Source organism: Danio aesculapii, chromosome 5 (genome assembly GCF_903798145.1).
Source record: "Danio aesculapii chromosome 5, fDanAes4.1, whole genome shotgun sequence".
Taxonomy (NCBI): Eukaryota; Metazoa; Chordata; class Actinopteri; order Cypriniformes; family Danionidae; genus Danio; species Danio aesculapii.
The window spans coordinates 10,772,463-10,795,359 of record NC_079439.1 but is presented as its reverse complement, the minus strand read 5'-3'; the positions used below and the strand labels follow the sequence as shown (position 1 = coordinate 10,795,359).

The 22,897-nt window shown below is 35.4% G+C and overlaps 1 protein-coding gene across 1 annotated transcript in view; it reads left to right on the top strand.

Annotated features, from left to right (window-relative positions):
• Nucleotides 1-22,897, top strand: part of LOC130229911 (uncharacterized) — a 28,756-nt gene that overhangs the window by 3,639 nt on the left and 2,220 nt on the right. The gene's annotated exons all lie outside the window — the stretch shown is intronic.

Here is a 22,897-nt window from a genome sequence, read left to right as displayed (position 1 = left end):
GGGTTAAGAGTTGGGCTAGGCTTTAATAAAATGGGTATGTTTTTTATTTTTTATAAAGATTTATTTTTGGCCTTTATTAAATAGGACAGTATTGAGACAGGAAGCAAAGTTGGAGAGAGAGAGGGGGTAACTAACCACTAGTTGGCGTGCTAACCACTAGGCGTGCTAACCACTAGGCTATTACGCAGATCAATTAATGGAAAATTTTAGGGCTGCACGATTAATCATATTATTGTCACTATAACGATATTTGTGGCCCACAATCAATAATTAAATATCGTCACGGTTTTACAGCATAAAGACCAAGCCGTTATTTTAATGTGTGGAGTTTACGGACTGTACCGCATCACAAGCATGAGAAGACTGCGTCTAGATTGCAAGAGTTTTTTTCCAGGAATGCAATGTTGACCAGGTAACTCCTGTTCAGTCTAAATTTCCCAAGGTAAGGCAACAACCCTTATTATCCACCTTAAAAGCCATCACAAAGTGGCTGTCATTAGTGGGTTAATGAAACTCAGGAGAATTCTGCTTTGCATTTTTCTGTGCATTACTTACAGTACTAAACCAGACAACATTTGTTTTATAAGCTAATCAAATATTCAAGGAGATATTCGGCAGTTTTTTGTAACGCGTTTGCAAGTCATGTAGACAGAAGACACTGTATCCAATTGTTTCAATGTAAAAAAAGTCATCGTGGCCCTGTTCACGCAGGTATTTAGGTTCGTTTTCATTAATCTGATGCAACTTTTATTATTTACAAGAAAAGAAAATGTAATTAAAAGTTTCAAATCAATTAACTCAATTTATAAAAAGACTAGCCTGCTTTATGCATTAAATAATGAAATAGATAACTAATTTCCTTTATTTTCAATTAGACCATGCACTTTATACTGTTTTACAGTTTTAATATGTATGCTTTTTTTAAATAACATTCGTTTAACAAATATTTTAGCACATCGAAAGTAATTGAATTACCTGTCTTTTGATTAAAAACTTGGTGCAAAGGATCAGGAATTACCAGCGAGCGCAAAAAAAAGCAATCATCCAACATCCATCTCATGCCACGTTTTAGAGTATAAATTGGCGTCTGAGTGCTGCTTTGAATAGAATAAAATGATTAAAAAACACATTAAAGACTATACACACAAAACAAAACATTCACAAAGGTGTATCTTATGGAAAACACCAATTGATGGCTGCTGCATTCAGTTTTAAAAGTTTTAAAAAATCTAAATTGCAGAAGAGAAATGACAGGAATTTTGCAAAAGGAAAAGATTAAACATTTCGGGACTGTCAAAAGAACAATCTACTGTAATATATTCTTTCGACTCCAATACAACAGCTAAGATTATGAAAGCAGTCCCTCCTGCGTGCTTTAGCAGTGCGTCCTGCTGTTTGTGAATAAGGAGGCTGAGAGAATGCGCTGTTTAGTTTCATCTTAAGGTACTTAAATAAAACTAACACCGAACTGCTCATCACGCTCAAAAAGTTAAACTAAAACTCTTGTCGGTTGCACCCGGCATGCCCAATATCCTTAACACGCCATTCCTATTCGATATTCGTGAAGTATGTGAGCCAACCGCAATCGCTTTATTATGTTGGTCGTGACACTTTGCTTTATAACTTATTACTTTATTACAATAATTACTTATTAATAATTACACATAATTAATAATTATACAATAATTAGATTTGTCATTGTTCTTCTTCTTGATCATCTTGTGGTCTATTTCTAAACAAATGTTTAGATTATTATTAAAGTTGCTTTCCAGCGCCGAAGTTCCTGGCAGAGTAGCGAGTGAAAAAAATGTGCATGCAGAAATTGGACAAGAGGAATCAAAATTTTAATTATATAACAAGTATCGGATTCTTAGTATCTAATCCCTGCCCAGTTTTATTAAAAAGTTGTGTTGTAAAGTTGGGCTGTAAAGTTTAACAATTCAAACAAAAAATTAACTAATATATATATATATATATATATATATATATATATATATATGAACACACACACACACATACAAAGGAATAATTGTTTTTATTAATCATGATTAACTTTGAGCAAAATAATCGTGATTATCATTTTTTCTGTTATCATGCAGCCCCAGGTAATTTAATAAATAATATAAATCATTCTTGTTAACTTCCAGCCGTGGCTGTATACCTTCAATCAATCAAGCAACCAACCAACCAGCCAAGCAACAAACCAATCAAGTGTTTGGACTTTCAGCAGTGACTGAACTGAACTTCAACTCTGAAAAGTGGACTGACAGTTTCTATTTACTATAACTTCTATGTTAAGCTGCTTTGACACAATCTACATGGTTAAAGTGCTATAGAAATAAAGAGGAATTGAATTGAACCAACCAAACGACCTACCAACCAAGCAATCAACCAGCCAGCCAGCCAACCAACCAACAAACCAACCAACCATCCAAGCAACCAACCAACCAAGCAACCAACCAACCATCCATCAATCCATCCATCCAATCATCCATTTTTATATATGAAATAAGAAAGACTTGTTTTCTGATTATGAAAGGCTTGTTCCTATGTTGGATTTTTACTAAAGCTTTCTTTATCTACAGTTCTAAATATAGACGTTCCAAAAATGGAAACGTGTTTTAGTACATTTTCTATTTAGCCAAGCAAAGATTACTGGAATATAATTTATTTTAAAGGGGTTTCATTTAAATCATGTTTAAAGTATGTTTTTTTTTTACATACTGGAGTTTTATAAACTAATTTTGAGTGGAGCACATGATATGATTGATCGCAACTGGTCTCTCATCCGCAATCATTGATAAATCAATCAGATTAATCCAAGCCTACAATAAATAGCTCATTTTCACCTTACTTCCCTAATCTTTGTTCATGACGAATAGAAATTAAAATCGGGTTGACACCAGAACCTAATGTCAAGCTAACATCAATGTCCAACGTCCAACCTAAAAATCAACAAAATATCAACGTCTAATGATGTTACAGCTTGGCCTTGTGTGGACATTACAGACGTTGAAGATTGTTTGCCATACCTGACGAATAAATGTCAGTTTTTGACGTCAATATGACGTTGGTTTAAGATGCTACCTTGACGGTGGATTTTGGTCACTTTCCAACACAACCTAAAATCAACCAAATAATACAGATTACTAAACCAGAAAACGTTTGTTATCAAGTGCACTTGGTACATTTAAGTACAGAATTCAAGCTTTATTTGGATATATTTCTTATGTCTGTGAAGCAAGTATTGCTGAGATTCCAGTATGCTTGTTGACCACAAAACTGTTGTAAAAGCACACGTCTGGTCCGAGTTCTCCCCCAGTGAAACATCAGTCTATAGCGATTGATGATTGGCTCCTGTACTAGTAGACGGGGCTTCATTCGCCATATTGACTGTTACACCTTTCCCCATTGAAATCTATACGAGTGACATGTCTAGAGTATTCTATAGTCTTTGATTTTAATCACTTGACGTCACGACCTAAATATAACCTAACATTACCGTCTTATGTGTCTGCTGAGTGAGCTCAATTATCTCAACTATCTCCCGGGACAGCATGCCAAGCATATTAGTATCCAGCAATTTGTAAGTGTGAACTCTTGAATTTTAATAAAAGAAGCATTAGTCATAACATATGTGAAGTTGATTGGGATGGCTCTTTATAAATGGTGAAGTCCACATGTACATGAAGTGGTGACAATTTATTTATTTATGCATTTCATATTGTGAAGCAATTCATAGAGAAATAGAATAATAAATGAAAAAACAATGGATGTGGCTTGATTTTGCTACTGTGGTAAAGTAGGCTTTTCATTCAGAAAGATCATGAAAAATGTTTGGGGAGTTATTACAACCTAACAGACGCCTCATCCTCACCATTTCTGTTTGTTGTCAAAACTGACAGTTGGAGGGGTGTGGTTAAGTATGTTAGCCATGCCCAATATGCCAGAGAGTTGTAATTTGAGGATTTAACTGAAAACAAACAGGAAGTGCATTTTTAGATTATAATTTTAGATTACAAGGGCAAACATTTTTATGTTTCTTAATAACATACACAGATGGATTGTTCACCACAAAACTAGCAATGTGAGCTAACAAAATCCTACGACTAGTTTTGATTTTACAGTACACTGCATCTGGAAAATGTTCATAGCGCTTCACTTTTTCCACGCTGTTTTATGTTAAAGCCTTATTCTAAAATGGATTCAATTAATTTATTTCCTTAAAATTCTACACAAATTACCCCATAATGACAATGTGAAAAAATAAACGGGGCTGATAATTCAGGGTGGCAAATAATTCTGACAACAACTGTAAGTATTTACAGCCTTTGCTGTAAAGCTCTAAATTGAGCTAAGGTACATTCTGTTTCCACTGGTCATTCTTGAGATGTTTCAGCAGCTTAATTGGAGTTACCTGTGGTATATTCAGTTGATTGGACATGATTTGAAAAAGCATACACCTGTCTATGTAAGGTCCCAGGGATGACAGTGCATGTCAGAGCACAAACCAAGCATGAAGACAAAGGAATTGTCTGTAGACCTCCAAGACAGGACTGTCTTGAGGCACAAGGCTGGGGAAGGTTACAGAAAAATTTCAGGGAGTCAGGGAGATGATCAATAACCCGATGGTCACTCTGTCTGAGCTTCAACGTTCTACTGTGGAGAGAGGAGAACCTTACAGAAAGACAACTATCTGTGCAGCAATCCACCAATCAGGCCTGTATGGTTGAGTGGCCAGACAGAAGCCACTCCCTGCCTGGAATTTGCCAAAAGCTATCTTTAGGACTTTCAGACCATAAGAACCAAATTCTCTGGTCTGATGAGACTAAAATTGAACTCTTTGGAGTAATTGCCAGGCGTTACGTTTGGAGAAAACAGGCACTGTTCATCACCAGGCTAATACCATCCCTACAGTGATGCATGGTGGTGGCAGCATCATGCTGTGGGGATGTTTTTCAGCATCAGGAACTGGAAGACTAGTCAGGATAGAGGGAAAAATGAATGCAGCAATGTACAGACACATCCTGAATAAAAAACCTGTTTCAGAGTGCTCTTGACACCAGACTCGGGTGATGGTTTATCTTCCAGCAGGACAATGACCCAAACACACCGCAAAATATCAGTGGAGTGGCTTCACAACAACTCTGGGCTCTGGCTGGCCACTCAAGGACATTCACAGACTTAAATCCTATTGAACATCTCTGGAGAGATCTGAAAATGGCTGTACACCGTCGCTTCCCATCCAACCTGATAGAGCTAAAGAGAAATGGGCAGAAATTCCCAAAGACAGGTGTGCCAAGCTTGTGGCATCATATTCAAAAAGACTTGAGGCTGTAATTGCTGCCAAAGGTGCATCAACAAAGTATTGAGCAAAGGCTGTGAATACTGATGTACATGTGATTTTTTTTATTTTTAATACATTTACAACAATTTCAAAAAATATTTTTTCAAATTGTCATTATGGGGTATTGTGTGTAGAGTTTTGAGGAAATAAATGAATTTAATCCATTTTGGAATAAGACTGTAACATAAAACAATGTGGAAAAAGTGAAGCACTATGAATACTTTCCGGATGCACTGTATGTATACTTTCATGATCATATGATGGTTTAATTGTTGTTTATATAATATTTACGTTTGTTGTTCATATAGAAATCTGCAGTTTTGTTTGTGAAGAAATGTTCAAAGAAAAACTCTCACTCTCTCTTATTGTCATTTTCATCTCTCTCTATTTTTCTCCTATTGTCATCTTCATCTCTGTGCCAGATGTGTGTCGGCCACTGTTGCACCTGCAGCACTTCCAGTTTGCCTCAGTCTTCTTCTCCTCCTGGTCATCTGTGCTCCACCTTTTGGCCCGTCACCTGCAGCACTCTTTCATCCTGACGTCTCCTCTGAATCAGTGTGTCCTCCGTGATCGCGCCCCGCCGAGAGGCTGCCTCCAAAAATCACAGTTGTTTTTTCTCTGTAGGACAGCGGTTTATAGGCCACATCCTCTTTTGTTGTGTCTCTCTGATGTTGTTGGCTGCGTCCGCCTGCCATTGATGGGCTATTTTTGCTACATTTTAAACACTAGTTCAGTTTTTGTTCATTTCAGTTATATACAGTCAGAATTATTAGCCCCCCTGTATATTTTTCCTAAATTTGTGTTTATCAGGGAGAACGTTTTTCAACACATTTCTAAACATAATTGTTTTAATAACTCATTTCTAATAACTGATATAAAGATATTATGCTAACCGGTTAGCATTTTAGCACTTCACCAGTCTGACATTTCTAAGCTTAATAAGCTTGGTTATTTTCAGGCTGAATATCATTTTTTGGTGTTCGTTTTGAGCCCACAAACTGTCCATTCAACATTTATTGACCGGTCTATCCTAAAACTCTGCAAACACAATTCTTCAACAATAATCGAGCTACAGCTTTGAAAATACACCCTGAATTAACGAAGCCCAGGACGTATCGATTTGCTTTTAAGTATTAGGTGTAATTTCTGTCCGGGGCTTCAGTGTTCTGTGTGAATATGATTTGGGAAGTTCACATAAATGCCTGACCACCAGATTACTAAGTAACGATCTGAAGATTGAGGCTGATAATCCAATTGCTTTTCTCCATAAGGCCCACATTTAATTTGCCCAGCGCTGACACTTACAACCAGAATCAATACGTCGGACATTATAACACCATCATTTAAGTGGCAAACAAAATCATTAAGTGGAAATTGTCCCGCTTTCTTGGTCATAAACCAATTCGATTCATGAAAGCGAGGTATGAATGTCCATTAAAATGTTTCAAGCCATTACACTGTCACAGTCTCATATATAGAAATGGCTGAAAACAGGCTAACAATCAGTCTTTTTGAAAGTAATTATAGTTCGTGGCGGACAGTAAAAACTTTACAAAACAACAACAAAAACAGTCATTCATTTTCCTTCACGCTTTATTTCTCAGGGGGCGCCCCAGCAGAATGAACCACCAACTATTCCAGCATATGTTTTATGCAGCGGATGCCACCAGCCACAACCAATCAAAAATAAGGTAACCAAATCATTACACTCTAAAAAAAAAAACAATGAGTTTAACCCAATGGCTGAGTTAAACATTTGGTGTTTTGTTGGGTTATTTTTAAACTTTATTTGGGTATTTATTTAATAACCAGTTGGGTTAAAAAATGTAAATTTTAACAGTCAACTTATTTAACTAACACAGAACAGCTGTATTATGCATGTGTAATTTTGTTTTTGTGTTAGTTTATTTAAGCTCTAACGCAATAATATTGGGGTTTTTATTGCTATTTTTTATTCAAATTACCTCTCCTTGTTGTGATTTTTACATCCATTTCACCAGCACTCTTAATTATTGATGATACAAACCCAAGCTTCATAGCTTCTCACCTATATTAAACGGATAACAAAGCTTTCTCTACCTCCCCTATTCATCTCTACAGTTTTTTTTAGGAAAACGATACACATATTTGAGATAATGGGCCATCATTCTTGCTTTTAGGACCAATTGGAATCATCAATGTGTCTTGGTAAAGGTTGCTTTTTTGTTAAAAACACTGTGTTTTCACTAGGAAACTATATTGTAACATCTAAATACTAATATAGACATAAATATGCTACATTTTATTTAGGTTGCTGGTTTTCACCAGTATGGAAGTAACTAAGACTGCAATTTATACACTAGGAAATCCAGATGCTTTCTAACTCCATTGGTAAATTGGCCAGTTTTACAGCTGATAAAAACAAGTTTACATCCTGGTACAATAGATAGTTTGTGCATATAGCTGGTGCATATCATCTGTTTCATTTATATTAAGTTATATTAAGTCTACATAATTAAGGGCATGGCCACTTGAGTGACAGCTAGGTCTCCAGAATCTGTCAGATTGATTAGCTGTAGGCTATAGAACAGTCATCTGAAACATTCAGTGTTGACTGGATTTCATAAATAGCCTTGCATTTACTAACACAGATTATATTTGAAGTATTTGGAAGTCTTTTGCATTTTCCTCCTCAATGTATTAAAACATTGTTTTTAAAAGACTAAACACTTTATTGATATAGTGTACAACCAAGCTGACGTGGTCAGAACACAAACGAGTCAGGTTATGAAGTATTAAAGCGTTTCTCCCAAAGTAAAGCCTGTCTAAGCAAAACGCTAGCCAAAAGGGTACCAAAAGGTGGAGCAAGACGCACAACTGAATGCTATTGGTTTACAGAGATACGTCACTCACTCATGCAACAAGCCAGGAGAATGAAAACAAAGGAACCACCATTTTTAAATACACAGCCGAGACATTACATCGTAATAAAATATACATATAATAACCAGCCATGGTCGACCCAAGCTCAAACAAACCTTGTCGTAATCTTGATGAACAGCCACAAAGCCAAGAAGAATCTACCCTGTGCTCCGTAGTTTTGTACTAGGCCGTCTAAAGCACGAGTGGTTTCGCTTTCTCATGTGCGTTCATCACGTGTCTATATTTCGAAATAACAAACTTCTTGAGCTGATAATAATAACGTGTGCGTGATTACTGAAGTGCTTCTGACAGTATGGAATCATTTTTGTGCCAATAAGAATGAACGTAACTTTATAAAACTGAACGTCATTTTCCAAGAAACGATCAAAAATATGCCACTGCAAAAGAAGAAAAACACAATGAAAACAAAAAAATGAACTCAGTCGCACGAATTTAACATGCTCTTCAAATATGCTTCATTCTTTGTTAATGATTTTCAAAGAATCGTTTTCGCAAATCATGGATTTTGAATGCGTTGCCACAGTTTTCGCTTACGATTCGTAAATTTTCGTTTGTTTTTTTGGCACAAACTTCTCGGGGGGGGGCGGGCTTAACAGCGATCTACACTGATTGGCTAATGAGCTTTTGATGGACAGTTGCTCTCGGACCTGGAAGCACAGACGGTGACGTCAGTGGCGCGCATATCGGAAAGTTGTTGCGGTGTGCAATACGTCGTGCTTTATGTAAAAAAGAATTTAATATCGTTTGTAAGGCAATTTCCTCTGAAATCTGTATGCTTTTTAGAAATAATAATAATAATAATAATTAATTGATTTCCGCTTGTTCCCTTAGTCCTGTTTCTACTGTTATTGGATCTATCTGTGTTTTTCTTCTTTTGCAGTGGCATATTTTTGATCGTTTCTTGAAAAGTTACGTTCAGTTTTATAAAGTTACGTTCATTCTTATTGGCACAAAAATGATTCCATATGACATCTGATCCCTTCAGAAAAGGACAAATGCGAGAGTGAAGCGTGAAAAAACAAAGGAGAAGCCATAAACAAACTGCCATGTTTAATTATTATCATCACCTTTTGGACTATTATGAACTCGGAATGATGGAATTACTCTCTAACAAGAGGTTAACATGTGCTGCTGAAGATTAAAGATACAGATGAGAGGTTTGCACTGACTGTAGGCTATTGAACTAGCCGACAGTGTTGTTTTTGAACACAAATAAGGACTAAATGCATGCTGTGTGTAGTTTTTCTGCAATTGGTAACATATCGGAGAGTGTAAGGGTCTATATGTGTTTATATGTTGCATTTACTTAATCATGTTATATAATTGCAGACGTTACGGTAGGCTATTATCATTGATCTGCAGTTATAATCAAGTCATGTTCATAGAAAGGTTAATAATGAACATTTATACACATAACATTTATTTAAGTATTTAATGTGTTTAAAGCATCTGTTTTATGAGAAGTGCTTCTCATAACGACCTGTACCGCTTTACCTTGACATTTCCTTGAGCATGAATGACATCGACTGAAACTTTCTGTCATACACCACACCCACCAAAACGGTACTATTGGTACCCTTTTAGCAGTGGAAACGCAAGCCTGATAAAGGTGACCCGTACTGTACCATGCAGTGGAAATGGGCCATTTGTCATCATCGCAGGACCTGCCCGCTTTAGGGTATATGCAGGAATCCTAAAGATAATTTCAATACCTTTTTAAGACTTTTTAAAGACCTTCACAGAATATTTTAACACCTCATCGCCACTCCAAATTCTAATCAGTATCAAACCTTTAACTTAATAAACAGTTGTTAATAAACAGTTGTAGTTAAATAAATTAATGGAGCACAACCAGGCAACTGAACTCAGATAAGCTCATAAGAAACTAAATGAAAGAATAAATCATGCTGTTGTTTTCAGCTTCAGCCACTGTTTTAAACTAGTCTTTCTCCAACCAGGAGTACGCAAACTTACATTTTGCCGTCTGTTTTGCTCTATTGTTTCACTACACGTGGAGAGCGTCACATCATCTTCCTCCGTTGCAAATTACGTGACATTGCCCAGATGGAGGAGCTTGAACCAATCGTGTAGATCGAGCACGCGGTTAATATTATTATAATTTTTTTGTAGTCAAACACTTTGGACAACACTTGAACTAAATTTAAGACCTCGCAAAAACAGGTTTAAGACTTTTTAATACCTTTTAAGGGCCTTAATTATCTCATAATTAGTTTATCAACTTTTAAAACTATTAAAAGTCCTATTACACAAAGAAAGCTGATTGTTTATCAACTTTTAATACTTTTTAAGACCCTGCAGAGTCCCAATCATGAATTCTCTCGCAGTGCATCATGGGATAGGGTAGCGACCATCAGATGCGCACTACAGAATCTAGCCAGAAGTAGTAGGTCATCCAAGTACTTCTCGCATACTGTTTTTCGAACTTTATGAATTCGGACATGCTACTTGGCTCGCATACTGTTTTTAGCATACTTAACAGTGTGAAAGTATGTGATTTCGGATGCAGCCATTGTGTTTAAAGCAAAAAAAAAGTTGTTTTTTACCCAGACATTTAAAAAGAATATACATTACAGCAGTAATCACAATACCATGAAAGCGTGATGTTTTTTTTCCAAGGTTATGATACCATTAGAATCTTATACTAGCCAGTATCTAGTCCATACTAAAATAATTTCTGAAGGATCATGTGCAGGTCAAGTCACAATCACACAGTCAGGACTGTCAGACAAGTGTGAACCTCACAGCACTTATTACAGCAGAGACATGCTGAAAAATCATCAATTATAACAGCTCTAAAACTATTCTAGCAATGTTAACGGCCCAGCTGAATATCCATTGACTATCACAGAATAAGCTAAAAATTTCAGGTGCGACAGACGTTCACGAAGCGCTTTTGACTGACATGTCAAGTTAAACCACAAGGGCCCGGTTTGCGCAAGCTGTCTTTTTTTGTGCAGTGGTCACATTAAACATGGCTCAGCATGAATCCGCTAATATCACCTACAGGCCCTGGAGAAAATCAAACATCTGTGCCTTACTATATTTAAACATGCCACCGCTTTTCTCACCACTAACAGACAAGGCAGAAAAAAAAAGAAGTGAGAATGAAAGTAGGACATTCGCAAGCCTACAGCAGTCCTATTACACAAAGAAAGCCGATTGTTGGTGTAAGATGCTGTCTCAACAGAATGAGCTGCTAATATCACAGACTGCACAAGCTTTCTGTGACCTTTTTACATTCGCATTATATTCATAGTCATGAAACACATTCAGATATGGTAAAAAAGAAATGATCCTATGGCTAATAATGCTAAATATTTATAAAATGAGGAGGACAGCCGTTTACATTGGACTGACTTTTGTAGACAGAACGTAAATCACGGGTTTGGAGATGATGAAAATTTTGGCTTAGTCCTGAATCAGGGATCGTCACAGTGGAATAAACCGCTAACTATTCCAGCATATGTTTACACAGCAAATGCTCCTCCAGCCACAACCCAGTACTGGGAAACACCCATAGACTCTTGCATTCATACACACTCGTACACTACAGCCAATTTTATTCATCCAATTCCCCTATAGTGCATGTCTTTGGGCTGTGGGGGGAAACCGGAGCACCCAAAGGAAACCCACGCCAACACAGGGAGAACATGCAAACTCCACACAGAAATGCCAACTGGCCCAGCCAGCACTCGAACCAGCGACCTTCTTGCTGTGAGGTGACAGTGCTAACCACTGAGCCACCGTGCCGCAATGATCGAAACATTTAAGCTAACTACAAATACTCTCATTACTGTAAATTAATAGTTTTTCGTGGGAATTTTTATTTACCAAGTAGTTTTAAAAATGTGTATTTTTACTTTTACTTTTTGTATATGTATTTTTCCACTATTTTCCTCCAACCTGCAGTCACTACTTCATTTTGTTCTTGTCTATGGGGATTGGCTAAGTAGAAAAATCCATCCTGTGATTCCTGTCCAAATAAATCATAGATAGAAAGTAACAAACTCAAGACACGGGCACTTTATAAACGCAACAAACCGTTTGGAAGCATTAAGAGTGTGCAAGAAGATGTCAAAAATCTTAACAGGTATTGACCCAGTCACTGATGAGAAGATAAAGGATGTTGGCCTTAAAAAAATGACCTTAAAGGGCCATGAAACCTGTCTCAGAAGGGTGTTGTCACACCTCTAGTTTGAAAAAAGTCAGGAAAGTGGGTCGTCCAGCTTTGTTTAGATGGGAGTGTTGAGCAGCGAAAGAGGGAAGGGTTTTGCATGAAAAGGGGAGTTTCAGTATGTGCATGCGCTGATTTTCACACCAGCAACACAAACACAAACGCAGGGGAGACAGTGATTCAGAGAGCAGCATTTACAGCGGATCTGAGAGCGGTGTGGAAATGCAGGATTTTCAGTCCATAACATTGTAATGATATTACTGTAAACTTAGGCCAGCTTTACACTAATACGTTTTAGTTTGAAAACGCATAAGTTTTACTACGGTTATGCCATCTGTCCACACTATGCTGGAGTTTTTGAGCGCCAAAAACTGAGCTTTTTGAAAATACTGAAAAGGCCGTTTTAGTTTGAAAACACTGCTGCTCCGTGTTAGTGTGGATGGTGGTAAACGGAGACATCAAAAAAACGAAGGCGGGGCTGCAGACATTCACCTATCTGATTGGGGCTTTTCCCTCAATATTAAGTAGCCTACACAAAGTTCAGTCCTGTATCCTCTTCTTGTAAGATCAGACTTCGCAAGTTTGATATGGAAAACAAACTCTCGAGGACACGTCGGGTAAATCTTTAAAGGGAACAGTGTACTTTTGAACCTTATTCATATCTCGCTGCACGCTACGTTGTTTCACTTTCTTAGCAATAAAATGAAAACATGATATAAGGAACTGCCTATTTTCATTTTTTATATTAGCAACTTAACAGACACCAGAAATGCTGAGGTGTCGTGTAGCTACATATTTATTTGGCCGTCATCTTCACTGTGTGCACAAAATGGAGCCGATAACATTACTACCTCTTTTCATTTTCATTCAAAATGTGAAACAAACACTCTGTTTTGCTGAATACCAGTTTAAACAATCAATAATGGCCATTATAAAAGTATAACGTACAATAAGTTTATACATTGTAGGAAATAAATGCAAGCAGTCAAATGTGCAGAATCAAAGTATACTGATTACATTAATTAATTTATTAACTTATCTTTGCGCTCAGCCAAAACATGTTACCTGAGAACAAGTAAAAATTCAACAGACCAAAGTCAGGGAACATGTGGTTAGATATAGACAAGAAGATGAATTAAATATCATGTTTAACAAATATAGTGAGATTAGATCCAGCTGTAGATCCTTGATGATCCGACGTGCACAGCTCTCATCTGGGTAGATGACTGCCTGGAGCTCAGACGTCCACATTTGCTGCATCGCATGCTACAGTGTGTGTGTGTGTGGTCATGTGATGTGCGTTTTCAGTGGTATAGTGTGGATGGAAAGTTACTCAGAAACGCTACATGAAACACCAGTGTGGACGTGGATAATTTTCATTCTAAAATGCCATTTTTAAACTAAATCATATTTGTGCAAATGGGGCCTTAGTAACTAATTGATTTTGACTAAGGTATGTCTTTAAAAAGTACTGCTGACGATAATAACTAACTTTGCCATCTGAATAAACATAAACAAAGAGCATTGATCACACACTTACCAAATCTGTAGAGACAAGAAAATCAACACCAACTGGAACCGCGTCTTTTTTAAAAGAAGACAAGCGGCAAATCCGGATTTCACTATTTCCAGACTCGAAAAGCTCTCAGGTAAAAAATGTTTTACACAAACATATTTTTGTAATGTGCTAACAGACCATTGTAATCCACAAATGTGGGCCCACACGCAAACTGTGCTCTCATCGTGGGGAAATGGAAACAAAACCTTCGTTGAGGCACATTTATAAACGCAACACTTAAGACCCATGTCTCCGAACAACTCTTCTACTACTTGTTTGAATTACAATTGGCAACACATCGTGGCGTCTCTCTGCTGTCTAAACACCATAACAGGTAAAAAGAGTCTTCAAAGCTATCATGCATATTGATGAAGCTGCATTGACTCGTTCACAATAGAGCGCGCTGATTGGTTCGAACAAAGTTTTTCTCATGAATTAATGAACAGATGTGCTGAACACTCGATGATGTCACCGGCCGGTACAGACAGCCAGTCTCCATGCTGGAATTTACACAATGATCTAATCGCCGTGACATTGCTTCAAATTTTCTTTTTAAACCGGAATAACGAATTTGCTCTCAACAAAAACAACCAATTGTCACTTTTTGATTAAATATATGTGTCCTAATAGTGTTTTTAGCAGCGTGGGACATATAAATATGACTGTCAACATCTCAAAAAATGTATTTTGGTGTTTCGTGACACTTTAAACAATCAATAAATGTACTAAAGAATTTACGTTACGTTTACACATCCCTGCACAAATTGCATGTAAACGCATCAGCCTTTTGCAGCGTAATACTCACTACTTGAGTACTTTTAAAAGGGCTACTTTTTACTCATACTTTGAGTAATATTTACAAGATACTTTTACTCTACTTCCACAACATTTCATCTAATGAAACTTTACTGTACAGAATTGTTTTCCTGTTTTCTCAGATTTCCAGCATGTCGTATTGAAGATGGAGGTTACACTAAACTGCATTACACCAGTCATATTCAAAACAAGGTCAACAGCATCATCCAGGAAGACCTTGTCCTCTCATCTCACACTTTTACTCCCATTTTCATCATGAAAAGTCAACATAAGGTATGGGCACATGCTGCTGGGGACACACATTTATAATGCAGCCTGTGTACGACACTAAAAGAAAGTTGTTTGAGCAAAGAAATGGCATGATGAAACCCCATCATAGAGCGTCTGTGTGTTATAACGATGCCCTTCTCCAGATCCAGATCAGCGCTCTTGATTAAATATTGACTCCCAATTCCCTTTGTGCTTCTTTTTGTCTGATCAATAATGAATAACAGGTAAAAGTGAATGGTGGGGACTGGCATGTGTTAACAATGTCTTTGCACAAGATACACTGTCGGTCAGTGGTTTGGGATTAGTACAATTCTTATAATGTTTCTTAAAGATCCCAACAGGCACCTTGACATCAAAACGACATCATAAATCAATTGAAAACTGTGGAAAAAATCTTGATGTCCATTTGACATCCACACATTGATGTCCTTTTGACAAACAAAATAATGACACAAAAAAAAAATTATAATGTAAATAATATAATAACGATATATAGTTGAATAATAACTATATACAGTTGAATAATAACTTTATGCAGTTGAATAATAACTATATACAGTTGAATAATAACTATATACAGTTGAATAATAACTATATACAGTTGAATAATAACTATATACAGTTGAAATCCTGAATTATTAGCCCCCATATATATTTTTACCCAATTTCTGTTTAACAGAGAGAAGACTTTTTTCCAACACATTTCTAAACATAATGGTTTTAATAACTTATTTATAATAACTGATTTATTTTATCTTTGTCATAGTGACAGTACAGGGGATTCGGAGAGTATTCATTCACTTTTTCCAAAATGGATTCAATTCATTTATTCTCCACACAATCCCCCATAATGACAATGTGGAAAAAGAGTTTATGAAAGTGTTGCAAATTTATTAAAAATAAAAAACCTGAAAAATCACATGTACATCAGTATTCACAGCCTTTGCTCAGTACTTTGTTGATGCATTTTTGGCAGCAATTACAGCCTCAAGTCTTTTTTGAATATGATGCCACAAGCTTGGCACACCTGTCTTTTAGGATTTTTGCCCATTCCTCTTTGCAATACCTCTCAAGCTCTATCAGGTTGGATGGGAAGCGACGGTGTACAACCATTTTCAGATCTCTCCAGAGATTTTCAATAGCATTTAGATCTGGGCTCTGGCTGGGCCACAGAAGGACATTCACAGAATTGTTGTGAAGCCACTCCATTGATATTTTGGTGGTGTGCTTTGGGTCATTGTCCTGCTGGAAGATGAACCTACACCCCAGTCTGAGGTCAAGAGCACTTTGAAGCAGGTTTTTATTCAGGATGTCTCTGTACATTTCTGCACTCATCTTTCCCTCTATCCTGACTAGTCTTCCAGTTCCTGCTGCTGATAAACATTCCCACAGCATGATGCTGCCACCACCATGCTTCACTCTAGGGATGGTATTAGCCTGGTGACTAACGCCCTTCTCACCCGATCACTTAGCTTAGATGGCCGGCCAGCTCTAGAAAGAGTCCTGGTTGTTCCAAACATCTTCCACTTACGGATGATGGAGGCCACTGTGCTCATTGGACCTTTTAGAGCAGCAGAAACTTTTCTGTAACCTTCCCCAGCCTCGTGCCTCGAGACAATCCTCTCGGAGGTCTACAGACAATTCCTTTGTCTTCATGCTTGGTTTGTGCTTTGACATGCACTGTCAACCCTGGGACCTTATATACCCAGGTGTATGCTTTTTCAAATCATGTCAAATCAACTGAATTTACCACAGGTGAACTTCAATTAAGCTGCTGAAACATCTCAAGAATGATCAGTGGAAACATAATGGGCCCGAGCTCAATTTAGAGCTTCATGGCAAAGGCTTTGAATACTTATGTACATGTGATTTTTCAGGGTTTTTTTATTTTTTATAAATTTGCAACAATTAAAAAAAAATTACACATTGTCATTATGAGGTATTGTGTGTAGAATTTTAAGGAAATAAATCAATTTAGGAATAAGGTCCAAATCTGATATTTTATTAAGGTCAAAGATCGGGAATTGCTATTACATAACATGTTTTTAATAAACATCCATAACATGCATCACAAGTCATCACTATTTATTTGACTTTAAATAAAGGGCATTTGCATTCAAAACACATTAAATACAATGCAAATGTTGCAAAACCACTAATATAAGTGCAATTTTGTACAAAAAAACAACAAAAAGCGGACCAAAAAACAATAGAACCTGGATGCAGCCATGATGATGCAAGTTGAGATTGCATATCTCAGAGACATTGCACTCAATGGAGCTAGTGATGTCACTGTGAGGGGTAGGGTTAGGTGTGGGCAATAAAAAGCATTGCACGCAGCTCAGATGGTGTCTACATCCAGACTCCTCTCAAAAAAAAGTGAAAAATCAAAGTCTAATGAAAACTTTAGGTGTAGTAGTTTTGCAGCCCTTATTGTTATATCTGTATTTTGTGGATACTGCAGTTCAAAATATCCGAAATGTTTCGTTTCATAGTGGCATTTCACGTTTCCACTCTTTACAATTCCAATTGTCTCATTACAAATCAAGCAGTATAACTTTGTGCTGGCGTGTGGCAAAATAAACGCATATTTATCTGTCTATTCAACTTTGAACTTTCTATTCTCTTCATCAATTTTACTTTTATGTGAGATTGACATGTTAATCCTTTCAAATGATCGCTTTGCTACAGAGCATTAAAGCAGGCACACGCGATTAGCCCTCTCAATCACGTTAAGCCTCGTATGATCACTGGATGTCATGACCACAGAGTCACACAGGAAAACTTTGAATAGTCTGCCTTCAATTTTATTTCGCCCTGTATTCTTTTTTTTTTCTTTTACAAACAACCAAACAGTTGATTTACAAGGTTTGTGATTTTATCAATGAAGGAAATCCACAATTTGAATCCTTTATTTGTTATTGCAAGACCATGCATAGAGTCGGGTCTGGATTGAATACCCTCGCTGTCCGGATCCGGATTGGCGTCTGGATGTTGAAAATCTCTGGTATATACTGTATATTGCTTAAGGGGGCTAATTATATTGACCTTAAATTGGTTTTAAAAATTCAAGACTGCTTTTATTCTAGCCAAAATAAAACAATTAAAACTTTATGTGAAAAAATTATGTAAAAAAATCTGTTAAACAACATTTGGGAAATATCTGAAAAAAAAAAATAATAATAATGAGGGTGAATCTTTTTGTCTTCAACTGTATAAGATATAAAATACTACCTTGATGTCAAAAGGACATCAAATTGGCATTTAATATTTGCATCAAAATACGTCAAAAACAGGACAGTCTTGTAAAATTTCCCTTTAAATATTTCAGCTGAAGAAGATACATAGCTCTTGTTTTTGTCATAACCCTGCAGGTTGGTTTGCGCACGCGAGACGGGTGTTTAAAGCCGGTGCAGAAGAGACACGTCTATTATTCAGTGATCCAGATGGCTATTCATCCTCGGAGCCGTTTCAAGGTATGTTCACAAAAAAACATCACACTGAAAATAACAGCTATGTGTGAAGGCCTGAGCTTCACAGCCGGCCTGCTGGATGAGAGCTGTTTGGTGGAGAGAAGACTGAAAGTTGTGTAATAATAAAGGATGTAAAAATATATTCAAAGGAATCACGTGAAGACTGAGGACGTTTATTTCTTGACCTTTTGAAAGTCAACAATCCGTTTGCAGTAATTATGCATCAAAACTAAAACTTCTGGAACTTCCGGTATAGAAATAAGAAGATGAAGACGTATGTTGTTTGTGCTCTGCATTATGTCATGTAATTTCTTCATAATGCACCCTATTTTACCACTGTCAAATTTGTTATACCATTTTTTTCTAGTTTTGAAAGCACGTCCCATCAACTTTTCCAATTAAACTGAACAAATCTACAAGGACAGTTGACAAACAACAAGTTTAGGTCTCAAATTCAACATGCGTCTGTCAAGAAAAATGTAAAATGACAGACAACAAACCAGTATCTTCGCAGCTGAAAATCAAATATATATGTATATATATATATATATATATATGTATATATATATATATATGTATATGTATATATATATATATATATATATATATATATATATATATATATATATATATATATATATATATATGTATATATATATATATGTAAATATATATATATATATATATATATATATATATATATATATATATATATATATATATATATATATATATATATATGTATATATATATATATATATGTATATATATATATATATATATATATATATATATATATATATATATATGTATATATATATATATATATATATATATATATATATATATATATATGTATATATATATGAAGAGTTTATATGAATTTATATATATATATATATATATATATATATATATATATATATATATATATATATATAGTTATATGAATTATATATATATATATATAGTTATATATATTATATATATATATATATATATATATATATATATATATATATATATATATATATATATATATATATATATATATATATATATATATATATATATATATATATATATATGAAGAGTTCAGATGCTAAAGCCGTTCAATGCCATTTCCACCAAAATGAGATAACGACATTGAGCGAATGCTTTAGGCACCTACTACACGTTCAACAAATAGATTTGCATCAAATTATCTAAATCCCAGCATCAGCGGATTCAGAAATAACAGTTTGTTTGAAAAAGCCGCTAAACGCCACTTGCCTTTGAGAGCAAAAGCCGCTATATCCCGAGAACCAATCAGAAGGTGCAAATCGAATAATATGTTTTCAATGTAGCAGCACGCTGATACGCCGGCTTTATGAGGAGACTGGTTTATTCCACTTTTGACTTCATTTAAAAACCGGAGTTTTAACACCTGCATGAGTCTGTCCGATTGTCAGTGAATAGCAAATTAAAAAGTCCCTTACCTTAAAACACTGTGCATTATAAGAAAAAGAAAACACAATGTACATTCGTAAGTGTAGCATGCATTCATAATGTTTGTTGGGGCAGCGACGCTACTTTGAATGAGTCTGATTTACTATACATTAAACGGCAACTGCGTTTCACGAAAGACAGAGTTAAGATGCTGTTCTTTAATTTCGCATGGATGCTATGAGGAAAAACAAGAGATGAAAAAGAGACCAAGATCTTGAGTATAGTGAGGATGAATAAATGACAGCTTCTGAGAGACATCCTCTTTTTTTGCACAGTAGGCCCACCTTGTGTTTTATTTGCTAATGTAAGCTGTTTTAAAAGATAAATATAATGTATAAAACTATACATTATTTATATTACTTCAATAAATAATTTTTTTTAGTAATAGACAATGCACATATATTGATGTTTCACAACGTTTTTACACTACATTATTTGATTCTAACAAGCTTGTTCACATTGCTCTACTTACATTAAATCCAAATCCCAAATATGAAAAATGACAACAGATAGTTAAGATTTAATTAATGTCAATTTTAATGTTATTGATTAATGCACTTGACATACTTCATTCATTTTCCTTCTGCTAAGTCCCTGGTTTATTAGGGGTTACCACAGCGGAATGAACCGCCACTTACTTGACAGATGCATTTTTAACTTCAGGTGGTTTGTCTAATTGTTTTATGTTTGGTAAAATAATCTCTATTTGCATCTATAGGGATTTTTCAACTAATTACACTGTCTTGTCCCAATAGGTGGATTTAGAGGGTTTTGCATAAAAAACAAGTGAATTTAGCTGGTTGACGCAAAAGAAAATGTACCTTGTTAAAAAACAAAGAAATGTCTAAAGTGACATTTTTGAAAAAAAGGCTATTTTATTTACCAGCTAATAACTTTTTCATTACATTTAAAATGAAACTTCTGAACCTAATCAGAGGAGCCTGATAGAAAATGCTCATTTACAAAAAGAGGTCTGATGGATTTAGAGGCTTTAGCATCTGAACTCTTCATATATATATATATATATATATATATATATATATCAGCTTTTGGGTTAATTTTATATTTTAGCATGCTATCTATCTCAAATGCAGATCATGCTTTTATGACTTCTAGGCTGGATTACTGTAATGCTCTTTTCTCTGGCTGCCCAGCATCCTCTATTAATAAATTTCAGTTAGTGCAAAATGCTGCTGCCAGAGTTCTTACCAGGTCTACAAAATATAACCATATCACCCCAATTTTATCAATCAATTTTACCAGTCTTCCTTACACTGGCTATAAATTATTTAACTTCCCCCGCTCAGAGCAAATGCATGACTGCCGTCTGTGTGTGACAGTCTTACTAGCCAATTGAGTCAGCACACTTTCGTTCTGCCCAATCAGAATCACGCAACCGAACTATGCAGAATGCCCACAATAACAAAAAGGAAAGTGCGAACAAGTGGGATGATGGCATTATATATATATATATATATATATATATATATATATATATATATATATATATATATATATATATATATATATATATATATATATATATATATATCTTGGGGGGTTGTTTGATTCACTCGTTTAAGTGCAAAGCTACGTCCTTGCTAAAATGTCAACTAAAAGTACTGCTAGTGACATTCAATCTATTAGCAAGCAACAGCAAAGTACAATTTCAGAGTTGTTTGCTAATATAAGTTAAAATCTTTTAAGTTACTTTTTTTTAACTAACACTCACTGCATCTTAGCAATAAGAAGCTAAAATATAGATTATTGAATTATTGACTTGACTACAAAATTAAATTGCAAATCAAAATAGCAATATCTGTCAAAAAATAAATAAATAAATAATAAAAACATGCATGTGAGTGGGCTTGACAAACCACCTGTAGGACACACTCCTCCTGTCTTAATGCACTAGGCGTTTAGTTAGAAATACTTATATGCTTTATATGTTTGTTTATATGACTACTATTTTCATTTATAGCACTTCATTTTCACATTGACATATCATTAATATCTTCTTTTATTCAAATACATTGCAGCTACTCTAATTATTTTCTTTTTGTCTATTTACACCTGGCTATGCTCATCCCGAAGCTTCTAGAGATTGTGCAATGCCATTGATGGGATCCAAGACATGTGAAGAGAGGATGCCAACCATCGAGGACCTCAAGGACAACACATACACTTAAATAACAAATACACTTCAATAAACATGTACACATAGGCATCACCTATATGCTATAAAACTGCAGGTTAACTATGTTTATATATAATAACTTGTATTTGATTGTTACTTTGACTTAACTTTGTTGTAATGCAATAATGTGCACCTTTTGTAAAGCTACTTTGAAACAATAATTATTGTAAAAAAAGTGCTATAATTAATCCTGAATTGAATTGAATGTTTTAGTAATCTTATGTTATTGTTTTTGTTGTTTAAAAAGCTGTATGTAGCTGTAATATATTTATTTATTTTTATATTAATTAATTATTAATCAAATTATATTTAATTTTATGTTTTATAACAATACTGAACATCCAATTCCCTCATGTGCTTCTTCTTTTTTTATCCATTAAGGGTTGCTGTGGACCAAACCATTTACAAGTATATGACTCATAATCATGCATGGTAATCATGAAAAAGGTTACGATCCCCTACGGTTGCATAAAGCCCTTAAATAGAAAGCATCTCGTCACATTGTAGGTGCAGTGCGAATACGTTTCCACCTTGTCTTTTTTGGTAATGGAACACTTCTAGAAAGAAAACCTCTCCCGAAGGACAATTTCTGTCAGGTATTTGTACATTTTAATACCCTGCGTCAAAAAAA